Here is a 13,229-nt window from a genome sequence, read left to right as displayed (position 1 = left end):
GAGTGGCTGAGCAGCAAATTAATGCATGGGCCCTGCCCTGGAATACTATGGCAATACGTTTGTCGCATACAGTGAGAAATACAGAGAACGCATGCATCCCCAGAAGAGCCATCGAACGTGATTTCAGGATCAGCTGTGCTCAGGACCAGATGCGAATTTTCCGCATATTTTTTACTTTTTTATGTTATATTACTTGACTGAACCTTGGTTAAATCTCAGTCGACTGATATCTAACCACGCCCTACACAAAAATTCCTCTTCCCCGTCCTCAGCCAACTGTGCATCGAGGGGAGGATATTTGAGATTTTTCAGAAATTCCAAGAGTTTCGAAAAATTGTTGAAAGACAATGTGACATGAAAGTTCTTGTCATCTAAACATGCAGGGAAGGCGAAGATGAACAACTTAATTATATTGTCACCAAAATTAACTAAACACAAACATCGTCGTTGGTGAGATTGCTAGCGCTGCCTCTCCTTTCCTTTGTCTCTTTGCCATTAAAGTTTTGGGGTTAACTTATACTCCCTTTGTCCCAAAATAAGTGTCTTAATCTTCGTATAATGTTGTACTAAACTTAGTACAAAGTTGAGACACTTATTTTAAGACAAAGAGAGTATATCAGTAATAGGCGATGCTAGTGCGTGCGTCACCGTGAGCGATTTCCAACCAGGATTACAGTGAAAATCTTACCTCTCCGACGTTAAAATCAGGGGTAGAGAGATTAGAGGAGAGATCATTAGGCCCACCTTAAAATTAGTGGGAGAAAGATTAGGATCGTGAACAAGCATTTTTGCTATATTATCTATCTTTTCTATTATTATTATTATTATTATTATTATTATTATTATTATTATTATTATTATTATTATTATTATTAGCAAATATGCCCGTGCGTTGCAACGGAGGGTTATAACTATGTTTAAAAAAATTGGAACTATGTTAAACCACCACACATGTTGCGCTATGGAGTAAGTAAATGCTAGCTGTCATGAATTAGGATTGCCCGAGTAACAAACTGGATTGTAGGAGAAGAGTCGCTAATGACAAAAATGCTTCATCAACGTGGTTCTTGGAGATGGGACTCATGGAACATGATAGCAGTTGCTAGAGAAAGATAGTATGACGTTCCTCCAACACCATGTTGAGAACTCACCCGATGGCAAGCCAAGCAGCAATTCGGGTTGCTAATGTTATGGGCCATCGCCGTCGCGGCTAAAGGAGACCATGTGAGGGAGGAGTTTGGACATAGGCGCACAAGGAGGGGTTAATATTATAGGTGTTGGTACACAAACAATTCAGTCCATGCACTTAAGATTTACGGCCCCGGAAGAAATTTAGCACACCAAAAGCAATGCATTATCTGAAAATAGCTTTGCTAAAAATTAGTTCCTTTTGAGACCTAAGGAAGACACCCAATAAAAAATACAATAAATACATGATTGATGCACCTTTCAGATTATTGTTTGTCATCCCATAAAATTAGCATAGGCCGGTTTAGATGTCATGCATGCAACGGGGGGTACGCAAAGGCACAATCCCGTTTAAATGTCAAATGCATAGAGAGGGGTGTATGCCCTTGTATATTTAATCTCACAAATTGTTCCGATTAATATCCATGCATGCCAACAAGTTATACTCTTGTTTCGCACCCTTATTCCTTATTCAGCCCACAATTGACTCACCTTTAATCCACGTTTATTGTCATGCAGCCTCCTATAGCCTCTTTTAATCCCAGAAATTATTCCAATTAATATCCATGCATGCTCGTGATTAAAGGCAGCCCACAATTCCTGCATTTAATGTCATTCACAGCGAGGCACCTCCTCCGTCCTGGTTAATTCCCGATTTCTCTTGTTGCCAGGCTACTCGCGAACGTATAAGAATTGGTAGAATTTGATGTAAGAAGTCGAGGTGGGATTATTAAATTATGGAACCTGTGCGTCCTTCACCCATCATATATTTTCCCGAAGCTTTCCAATGAAAACATGAATTGATGCTTAGCCTAGCTGGCAACTGCAGCGACTTCTACTACATGAGGTCTTGAGTTTGATTCTCCACTTTGCCTATTAACTTTTTCTTTGTTTTGCTGTAGTAGGCCCACTTGCGCGCTTGATGGCCCATAACAGTAGCGCGCAGCAACTACCTGGCCCACTACGTGAATATTTTTTGTTTTGATAGCATATAAGAAAATTAGTACCACCTCGGATTTTCAAAATTCTCAAAAAATATAATATGGGTGAACGGATGAAAAATTTGGAGAAACGCACCTTGCTTTATTAGTAGGTATAGATTTATTATTATTATTATTATTATTATTATTATTATTATTATTGTTATTATTATTATTACTAATTGGAAACTTGCTAGAAATTCCTATGTTAAACATCAAATACTATCGTGGGATTGAATCATAACGGTGTAGATTAACTCCTCTCCCTAAAAATTATCATGATGAACAAGAAAAAATCATCGTTTTATCTGGTGGGAACGAGTCATAACGGTGTAGATTACATCTTTGGACCCGCACCAGCGTCGCCCATGAGGGGCGACCAGGGAAGGCCAACCCTAGCCATTGGTAGAGGCCTCCTCCCCTACCCTCCCTGTCCTCGACGTTGTCGAGCACGCCGCCATGCAAAGCCTGCCGACATCAGTGACAGCGGGGCTTTCTCTCTTTCTGCTCGGTGGTGTGGGCGCAGGCAGCTGGAACTAGGCGACGATGCTGCGCTGGCGAGGCGTGTGTCGACGCATTGGCAGATGGCTACGGTGGGGTTGCGCATGCCTGACCTAGGCATGGAGGTTCACCCGGGCACGGGCGCATGCTCGTGGCGGCTGATGTGGTTGGGTCTGGGTACGGCCTAGTCTGCTATGTGATGCCACTAGCTGCGCGCGTGGGCTGGTAATGGCGGCCGGGGTACTCAGGCGGCACGCCACTAGTGGCCAATGGTGGCTCTGCTGCTGGTCGTCGCCTGTGCCCTGGTGGCCAATGACCAGAGGTATAGTGCCGGTCTAATGTGGTCGCAGCGACGTGGATCTGGTAGCCTGATCTGGCAGACAACGCATGTTGGTGGTGGTTGCTCCCTTCTCCCAGGTCTAGACTGGCCGCACGGGTTGCTTGCGTGGCGGAGGCGGCGTGAGGACTTGGGCTCATGCTTGGGCGGATCAGTTGGGGCCCGAGGTGGGTCGGAGCACTCGCTCCGGGTAGGCAATGGTGGGCTCGGTCGAGGGGTGCCCCTGGGCGATGAGGTTTGTCTCCACACACGTACATTGGTTCACGGTGGCTGTCGGACTCCACGTGTCTATTGGACAGATCAGTGTCAATGGTCGCGGGCATGGCGTCGTGCGAGCTTGCTCGGCAACGACCGTTGGTAGTCACGGTGTGGTGTCTCCCTAGGTCCACCAGGACCGATAGGGACACATGCGTGCACGCCTCCTGTCGTGGAGGCATCGACCCAAACTCCGTGGCTAATGCCGAGCTAGGAGTAAAAGGAGACGCCTTCTACTTCTACTATGGGAGGTTGGTGGGTCTCAGACATGGATGTCGGGGTGGCAGCCCGGATGGAGGTTTGCATGGTTGATGAGTGATATTTATACACCCATTTCACCTTTGTTTAAACCGTGATATTTCAATCAATAAGAGATATTTGCTCCGATATCGATACTAATGACTAATGAATGCAAAGGATTCCAAAAATCCTACCTTTGATGTGTTTCCATAGAAATGGGCTAAAAGGAAGTAAATCATTGTGTGGAAATGGAATGGAAGAAGAATGGAGGAGGAGAGGATCAACAGAAGGAGAGAAAGCCCCGCTGTCACTGATGTCGGCAGGCTTTGCATGGCGGCGTGCTCGACAACGGCGAGGACAGGGAGGGTAGGGGAGGAGGCCTCTACCAATGGCTAGGGTTGGCCTTCCCTGGTCGCCCCTCATGGGCGACGCTGGTGCGGGTCCAAAGATGTAATCTACACCGTTATGACTCGTTCCCACCAGATAAACGATGATTTTTTCTTGTTCATCATGATAATTTTTAGGGAGAGGAGTTAATCTACACCGTTATGATTCAATCCCACGATAGTATTTGATGTTTAACATAGGAATTTCTAGCAAGTTTCTAATTAGTAATAATAATAATAACAATAACAAAATAATAATAATAATAATAATAATAATAATAATAATCTATACCTACTAATAAAGCAAGGTGCGTTTCTCTAAATTTTTCATCCGTTCACCCATATTATATTTTTTGAGAATTTTGAAAATCCAAGGTGGTACTAATTTTCTTATATGCTATCAAAACAAAAAATATTCACGTAGTGGGCCAGATAGTTGCGGCGCGCTACTGTTATGGGCCATCAGGCGCGCAAGTGGGCCTACTACAGCAAAACAAAGAAAAAGTTAATAGGCAAAGTGGAGAATCAAACTCAAGACCTCATGTAGTAGAAGTCGCTGCAGTTGCCAGCTAGGCTAAGCATCAATTCATGTTTTCATTGGAAAGCTTCGGGAAAATATATGATGGGTGAAGGACGCACAAGTTCCATAATTTAATAATCCCACCTCGACTTCTTACATCAAATTCTACCAATTCTTATACGTTCGCGAGTAGCCTGGCAACAAGAGAAATCGGGAATTAACCAGGACGGAGGAGGTGCCTCGCTGTGAATGACATTAAATGCAGGAATTGTGGGCTGCCTTTAATCACGAGCATGCATGGATATTAATTGGAATAATTTCTAGGATTAAAAGAGCCTATAGGAGGCTGCATGACAATAAACGTGGATTAAAGGTGAGTCAATTGTGGGCTGAATAAGGAATAAGGGTGCGAAACAAGAGTATAACTTGTGGGCATGCATGGATATTAATCGGAACAATTTGTGGGATTAAATATACAAGGGCATACACCCCTCTCTATGCATCTGACATTTAAACGGGATTATGCTTTGCGTACCCCCCATTGCATGCATGACATCTAAACCGGCCTATGCTAATTTTATGGGATGACAAACAATAATCTGAAAGGTGCATCAATCATGCATTTATTGTATTTTTTATTGGGTGTCTTCCTTAGGTCTCAAAAGGAACTAATTTTTAGAAAAGCTATTTTCAGATAATGCATTGCTTTTGGTGTGCTAAATTTCTTCTGGGGCCGTAAATCTTAAGTGCATGGACTGAATTGTTTGTGTACCAACACCTATAATATTAACCCCTCCTTGTGCGCCTATGTCCAAACTCCTCCCTCACATGGTCTCCTTTAGCCGCGACGGCGATGCCCATAACATTAGCAACCCGAATTGCTGCTTGGCTTGCCATCGGGTGAGTTCTCAACATGGTGTTGGAGGAACGTCATACTATCTTTCTCTAGCAACTGCTATCATGTTCCATGAGTCCCATCTCCAAGAACCACGTTGATGAAGCATTTTTGTCATTAGCGACTCTTCTCCTACAATCCAGTTTGTTACTCGGGCAATCCTAATTCATGACAGCTAGCATTTACTTACTCCATAGCGCAACATGTGTGGTGGTTTAACATAGTTCCAATTTTTTTAAACATAGTTATAACCCTCCCGTTGCAACGCACGGGCATATGTGCTAATAATAATAATAATAATAATAATAATAATAATAATAATAATAATAATAATAGAAAAGATAGATAATATAGCAAAAATGCTTGTTCACGATCCTAATCTTTCTCCCACTAATTTTAAGGTGGGCCTAATGATCTCTCCTCTAATCTCTCTACCCCTGATTTTAACGTCGGAGAGGTAAGATTTTCACTGTAATCCTGGTTGGAAATCGCTCACGGTGACGCACGCACTAGCATCGCCTATTACTGATATACTCTCTTTGTCCTAAAATAAGTGTCTCAACTTTGTACTAAGTTTAGTACAAAATTATACGAAGATTAAGACACTTATTTTGGGACAAAGGGAGTATAAGTTAACCCCAAAACTTTAATGGCAAAGAGATAAAGGAAAGGAGAGGCAGCGCTAGCGATCTCAACAACGACGATGTTTGTGTTTCGTTAATTTTGGTGACAATATAATTAAGTTTTTCATCTTCGCCTTCCCTGCATGTTTAGATGACAAGAACTTTCATGTCACATTGTTTTTCAACAATTTTTCGAAACTCTTGGAATTTCTGAAAAATCTCAAATATCCTCCCCTCGATGCACAGTTGGCTGAGGACGGGGAAGAGGAATTTTTGTGTAGGGCGTGGTTAGATATCAGTCGACTGAGATTTAACCAAGGTTCAGTCAAGTAATATAACATAAAAAAGTAAAAAATATGCGGAAAATTCGCATCTGGTCCTGAGCACAGCTGATCCTGAAATCACGTTCGATGGCTCTTCTGGGGATGCATGCGTTCTCTGTATTCCACACTGTATGCGACAAACGTATTGCCATAGTATTCCAGGGCAGGGCCCACACATTAATTTGCTGCTCAGCCACTCCGTCAGACCGGTACAGGATACTCGTGGATGGATCAGGTTTCTTCCTGCGCCTCCCTGTTCCGGTGCGACACTGCGTGTTGACGGACGCAGCGAACGGCAACCTACCAGCCAGTGGGGTGGATAGGTAATCGTAGGTCCCAGTCCCCACCCCTCCACACTCGAGAAAAATCCATCCCTGCCGCCGCCACTACCTGCCGGTTGTTCTTCATCGTGCGCACAGGCCACATACACCCACGTAGGCCAATTTGACAGGGAACAAGTGCAGCCAAATTAGTGAATCAACCAAACTAGTGCAGCTCGCATAACGCACACAACACTAGAATTAGCGCGGCCGACCATGCTTGTCTAACAGAAAGATACAAACTACAGCAGTGTGTATTAGCTGATGATTACTAGAAGTGTACAAAAGGACACAGGATTCAGTAAACTCAATGTTTTGCTTGGTTTCTTGCTCATTCAAAAAGTGTACAGAAAGAAACAAGACATAAGATTCAGTGTACAGCCAGAGAACCTTCAAAATTATTCTGAAACATGATGCCCATTCAGTAAACTCAACATTGTAAACAGGATGCCCAATCAGTAAACTCAACAGGATTACAAACTACTGCTTAGTTTCTTGCTTCCTGCTGTTTTGCTTGGAAGACTTGGCCTGGCACAAAATGGAATGCATTGGCAGATGGTTATTGGCATGATCGAAAATATTGTAGACACATGGTCATGCTCACATATTTGAATCCAGATGGTAAATAATTATTTGTGCAAACCAAATTTAATTCGAGCATGAGGCTTGGAGATTGTTTCTCTTCTAGGATGTGAATTTAGAGATAATTCTTTACTTGGAAATCACCATATGAATGCTCGACTATACTATGTCTTCACAAAAGGCAGTTTAATTAGCAGAAGAGTTTTGAATAAAGTGTACTAGGATCTTATATTTTAACTCGTGTATATCTTTTTTTAGATCGATTGCTGTATAATTTGAAAGGTTTGCACTTATTCTTGAAGAGAAAAGGATGTGTGGCTTAATATGGCTACTACCTGAAAAAGACTTCTACAAGTATGACTAGGATTGATATGGACAGTTAAACTTCTCACATATTTACCTGTTAGGTGCGAAAAGCAATTAAGTTCAGAACACTGGCCTCCCCCTCAAGTGTCGGGCATTAGCAAGTACTGATTCCAATCTTACTATTTTCTAAGTTAGCTATCGGTTTGACAATTTCCCAGCAGCTTTAAGAAGTCATATAGAAAACTTGAGTAAGATACGAGATAGAAATCTACTGTATGTTATGCAAGTTCCCGAGCAATTGAAATGAAATGATTAAGGAAAGAGCAAGTTGTCAAGTTGTCCATCCGCGAACAATTAGCAAAGTTTACTGTCTAAACAGCTGTATAAATCTACAATTGTTTTTTGAATGGAGTGGGATGACAGGAACTTTATGACAAGTACCTTGTATGCTTTTAGCACTAACTAGACCCTATCAAAAGAATCTGAGCAGTGCCCTGAAAAAAGGATTCAAAGGTTCAGTTCTCACTGGACTCAAAATACCAGCATCCTGGTTCTCACTGGATTCAATGGTTCAGTTCTCACAAATCACCAATACTGCCTTGTTGATTTTTCTAGGACTTGTGACTGCAGAATCGTTTGTTTCTAGAAAACAAATTAGCCAAGAATAATATCATTTGACCACTGAACCATCACATAAACAAGGTTGTTTTCTGAAAACAGACACTACATATGCAATTCACACTACAGAAGTTCAGAGTAATTCTTAAGCATGTAATGGTACTTGAAAAAAGATATGTATTTGCTAAAGCATGTACATGTTACATTTTTGAGTGCCTTTTGAGATGCTAAAGCATGTGTAATTGAATTTTTTTGAGGTCATTAGCATTTGAACACTTCCATAATTCTGATGGGAATACCTTGGTGAGGATCTTGATGAGGCTTTTTGAAGGAAATATGCCCTAGAGGCAATAATAAAGTTATTATTTATTTCCTTATTTCATGATGAAGGAAATATGCCCTAGAGGAAACATAATACATGTGTGAATACATAGACAACCAGAGTGTCACTAGTATGCCTCTACTTGACTAGCTCGTTAATCAAAGATGGTTATGTTTCCTGACCATGAACAATGAGTTGTTATTTGAGTAACGAGATCACATCATTAGTTGAATGATCTGATTGACATGACCCATTCCATTAGCTTAGCACCTGATCGTTTAGTATGTTGCTATTGCTTTCTTCATGACTTATACATGTTCCTATGACTATGAGATTATGCAACTCCCGTTTGCCGGAGGAACACTTTGGGTGCTACCAAACGTCACAACGTAACTGGGTGATTATAAAGGAGCATTACAGGTGTCTCCAAAAGTAGATGTTGGGTTGGCGTATTTCGAGATTAGGATTTGTCACTCTGATTGTCGGAGAGGTATCTCTGGGCCCTCTCGGTAATGCACATCACATAAGCCTTGCAAGCACTGCAACTAATATGTTAGTTGTGATATGATGTATTACGGAACGAGTAAAGAGACTTGCCAGTAACGAGATTGAACTAGGTATTGGATACCGACGATCGAATCTCGGGCAAGTAACATACCGATGACAAAGGGAACAGCGTATGTTGTTATGCGGTCTGACCGATAAAGATCTTCGTAGAATATGTAGGAGCCAATATGGGCATCCAGGTCCCGCTATTGGTTATTGACCGGAGACGTGTCTCGGTCATGTCTACATTGTTCTCGAACCCGTAGGGTCCGCACGCTTAAGGTTACGATGACAGTTATATTATGAGTTTACATGTTTTGATGAACCGAAGGAGTTCGGAGTCCCGGATGAGATCGGGGACATGACGAGGAGTCTCAAAATGGTCGAGACGTAAAGATTCATATATTGGATGATATGGTTAGGCCAAGGGGTCAAGCCCATGAGGCTTTAGATCGGTGCAAAAAGGAGTTTTGCGGAGGCCAGGGGGCCAAACGCCGGAGACCCTGGCGTCTGGCCCTGGGCCAGACGCCAAGGATTGTGGCGTTTGGTCCTGGAGTCCGAGTGGGACTCTTGCCTTTCGGGCAAAACCGACTTTGAGGAGGCTTTTGCTCCAAGTTTCGACCCCGGGGCTCAACATATAAATAGAGGGGCAGGGCTAGCACAAAAGGGACAACAAGTTGATCCACGTGATCTATTCCTTAGCCGTGTGCGGTGCCCCTTTCCACCATATACCTCGATAATACTGTAGCGGAGTTTAGGCGAAGCCCTGCTGCTGTAGTTCATCAAGATCGTCACCACGCCGTCGTGCTGACGGAACTCTTCCCCGACACTTTGCTGGATCGGAGTCCAGGGATCGTCATCGAGCTGAACGTGTGCTCGAACTCGGAGGTGCCGTAGTTTCGGTGCTTGATCGGTTGGATCGTGAAGACGTACGACTACTTCCTCTACGTCGTGTCATCGCTTCCGCAGTCAGTCTGCGTTGGGTACGTAGACAACACTCTCCCCTCGTTGCTATGCATCACATGATCTTGCGTGTGCGTAGGAAATTTTTTGAAATTACTACGAAACCCAACAGTGGCATCCGAGCCTAGGTTATTTATGTTGATGTTATATGCACGAGTAGAACACAAGTGAGTTGTGGACGATACAAGTCATACTGCCTACCAGCATGTCATACTTTGGTTCGGCGGTATTGTTGGACGAGACGACCCGGACCAACCTTACGCGTACGCTTACGCGAGACCGGTTCCCTCGACGTGCTTTGCACATAGATGGCTTGCGGGCGACTGTCTCTCCAACTTTAGTTGAACCGAGTATGGCTACGCCCGGTCCTTGAGAAGGTTAAAACGGAGTCTATTTGACAAACTATCGTTGTGGTTTTGATGCGTAGGTGAGATTGGTTCTTACTTAAGCCCGTAGCAGCCACGTAAAACATGCAACAACAAAGTAGAGGACGTCTAACTTGTTTTTGCAGGGCATGTTGTGATGTGATATGGTCAAGGCATGATGCTGAATTTTATTGTATGAGATGATCATGTTTTGTAACCGAGTTATCGGCAACTGGCAGGAGCCATATGGTTGTCGCTATATTGTATGCAATGCAATCACGATGTAATGCTTTACTTTATTACTAAACGGTAGTGATAGTCGTGGAAGCATAAGATTGGCGAGACGACAACGATGCTACGATGGAGATCAAGGTGTCGCGCCGGTGACGATGGTGATCATGACGGTGCTTCGGAGATGGAGATCACAAGCACAAGATGATGATGACCATATCATATCACTTATATTGATTGCATGTGATGTTTATCTTTTTATGCATCTTATCTTTCTTTGATTGACGGTAGCATTATAAGATGATCTCTCACTAAATTATCAAGAAGTGTTCTCCCTGAGTATGCACCGTTGCCAAAGTTCGTCGTGCCCAGACACCACGTGATAATCGGGTGTGATAAGCTCTACGTCCATCTACAACGGGTGCAAGCCAGTTTTGCACACGCAGAATACTCAGGTTAAACTTGACGAGCCTAGCATATGCAGGTATGGCCTCGGAACACGGAGACCGAAAGGTCGAGCGTGAATCATATAGTAGATATGATCAACATAACGATGTTCACCATTGAAAACTACTCCATCTCACGTGATGATCGGTCATGGTTTAGTTGATTTGGATCACGTAATCACTTAGAGGATTAGAGGGATGTCTATCTAAGTGGGAGTTCTTAAATAATATGATTAATTGAACTTAAATTTATCATGAACTTAGTCCTGGTAGTATTTTGCAAATTATGTTGTAGATCAATAGCTCGCGTTGTTGCTTCCCTGTGTTTATTTTGATATGTTCCTAGAGAAAATTGTGTTGAAAGATGTTAGTAGCAATGATGCGGATTGGATCCATGATCTGAGGTTTATCCTCATTGCTGCACAGAAGAATTATGTCCTTAATGCACCGCTAGGTGACGGACCTATTGCAGGAGCAGATGCAGACGTTATGAACGTTTAGCTAGCTCAATATGATGACTACTTGATAGTTTAGTGCACCATGCTTAATGGCTTAGAATCGGGACTTCAAAGACGTTTTGAAAGTCATGGACCATATGAGATGTTCCAGGAGTTGAAGTTAATATTTCAAGCAAATACCCGAGTTGAGAGATATGAAGTCTCCAACAAGTTCTATAGCTAAAAGATGGAGGAGAATCGCTCAACTAGTGAGCATGTGCCCAGATTGTCTGAGTACTACAATCGCTTGAATCAAGTGGGAGTTAATCTTCCAGATAAGATAGTGATTGACAGAATTCTCTAGGCACCATCACCAAGTTAGTAGAACTTCGTGATGAACTATGATATGCAAGGGATAACGGAAACGATTCCCAAGCTCTTCGTAATGCGGAAATTGACGAAGGTAGAAATCGAGAAAAAACATCAAGTGTTGATAGTAGACAAGACCACTGGTTTCAAAGGGCAGAGGGAAGAAGAGGAACTTCAAGAAGAACAGCAAGCAAGTTGCTGCTCAAGTGAAGAAGCCCAAGTCTGGTCCTAAGCCTGAGACTAAGTGCTTCTACTGCAAAGGGACTGGTCACTGGAAGCGGAACTACCCCAAGTGATTGGTGGATAAGAAGGATGGCAAAGTGAACATAAGTATATTTGATATACATGTTATTGATGTGTACTTCACTAGTGTTTATAGCAAACCCTCAGTATTTGATACTAGTTCAGTTGCTAAGATTAGTAACTCGAAACGGGAGTTGCAGAATAAACAGAGACTAGTTAAGGGTGAAGTGACGATGTGTGTTGGAAGTGGTTCCAAGATTGATATGATCATCATCGCACACTCCCTATAATTTCGAGATTAGTGTTGAACCTAAATAAGTGTTATTTGGTGTTTGCGTTGAGCATGAATATGATTTGATCATGTTTATTGTAATACGGTTATTCATTTAAGTAAGAGAATAAATTGTTGTTCTGTTTATATGAATAAAACCTTATATGGTTACACACCCAATGAAAATAGTTTGTTGGATCTCGATCATAATGATACACATAATCATAATATTGAAACCAAAAGATGCAAAGTTAATAATGATAGTGCAACTTATTTGTAGCACTACCGTTTAGGTCATTTTGGTGTAAAGCGCATGAAGAAACTCCATGCTGATGGGCTTTTGGAATCACTTGATTATGAATCAGTTGATGCTTGCGAACCATGCCTCATGGGCAAGATGACTAAGACTCTGTTCTTCGGAACAATGGAGCGAGCAACAGATTTGTTGGAAATCATACATACTGATGTATGTGGTCCGATGAATATTGAGGCTTGCGACAAATATCATTATTTTTTGATCTTCACAAATGATTTGAGTAGATATGAGTATATCTACTTGATGAAACATAAGTCTGAAACATTTGAAAAGTTCAAAGAATTTCAGAGTGAAGTGAAAAATCATCATAACAAGAAAATAAAGTTTCTACGATCTGATCGTAGAGAAGAGTATTTGAGTTACGAGTTTGGCCTTCAGTTAAAAACAATGTGAAATAGTTTCACTACTCATGCCACCTGGAACACCACAATGTAATGGTGTGTCCGAACGTCATAACCGTACTTTATTGGATATAGTGCAATCCATGATGTATCTTACCGATCTACCACTATCGTTTCGGGGTTATGCATTAGAGATAGCTGCATTCACGTTAAATAGGGCACCATCAAAATCCGTTGAGACGACGCCTTATGAACTGTGGTTTGGCAAGAAACCAAAGTTGTCGTTTCTTAAAGTTTGAGGTTGC

This window comes from Triticum aestivum, chromosome 3A (assembly GCF_018294505.1).
Source record: "Triticum aestivum cultivar Chinese Spring chromosome 3A, IWGSC CS RefSeq v2.1, whole genome shotgun sequence".
Classification (NCBI taxonomy): Eukaryota; Viridiplantae; Streptophyta; class Magnoliopsida; order Poales; family Poaceae; genus Triticum; species Triticum aestivum.
The sequence above is the reverse complement of the archived record's forward strand: the minus strand, read 5'-3'. Positions refer to the sequence as shown.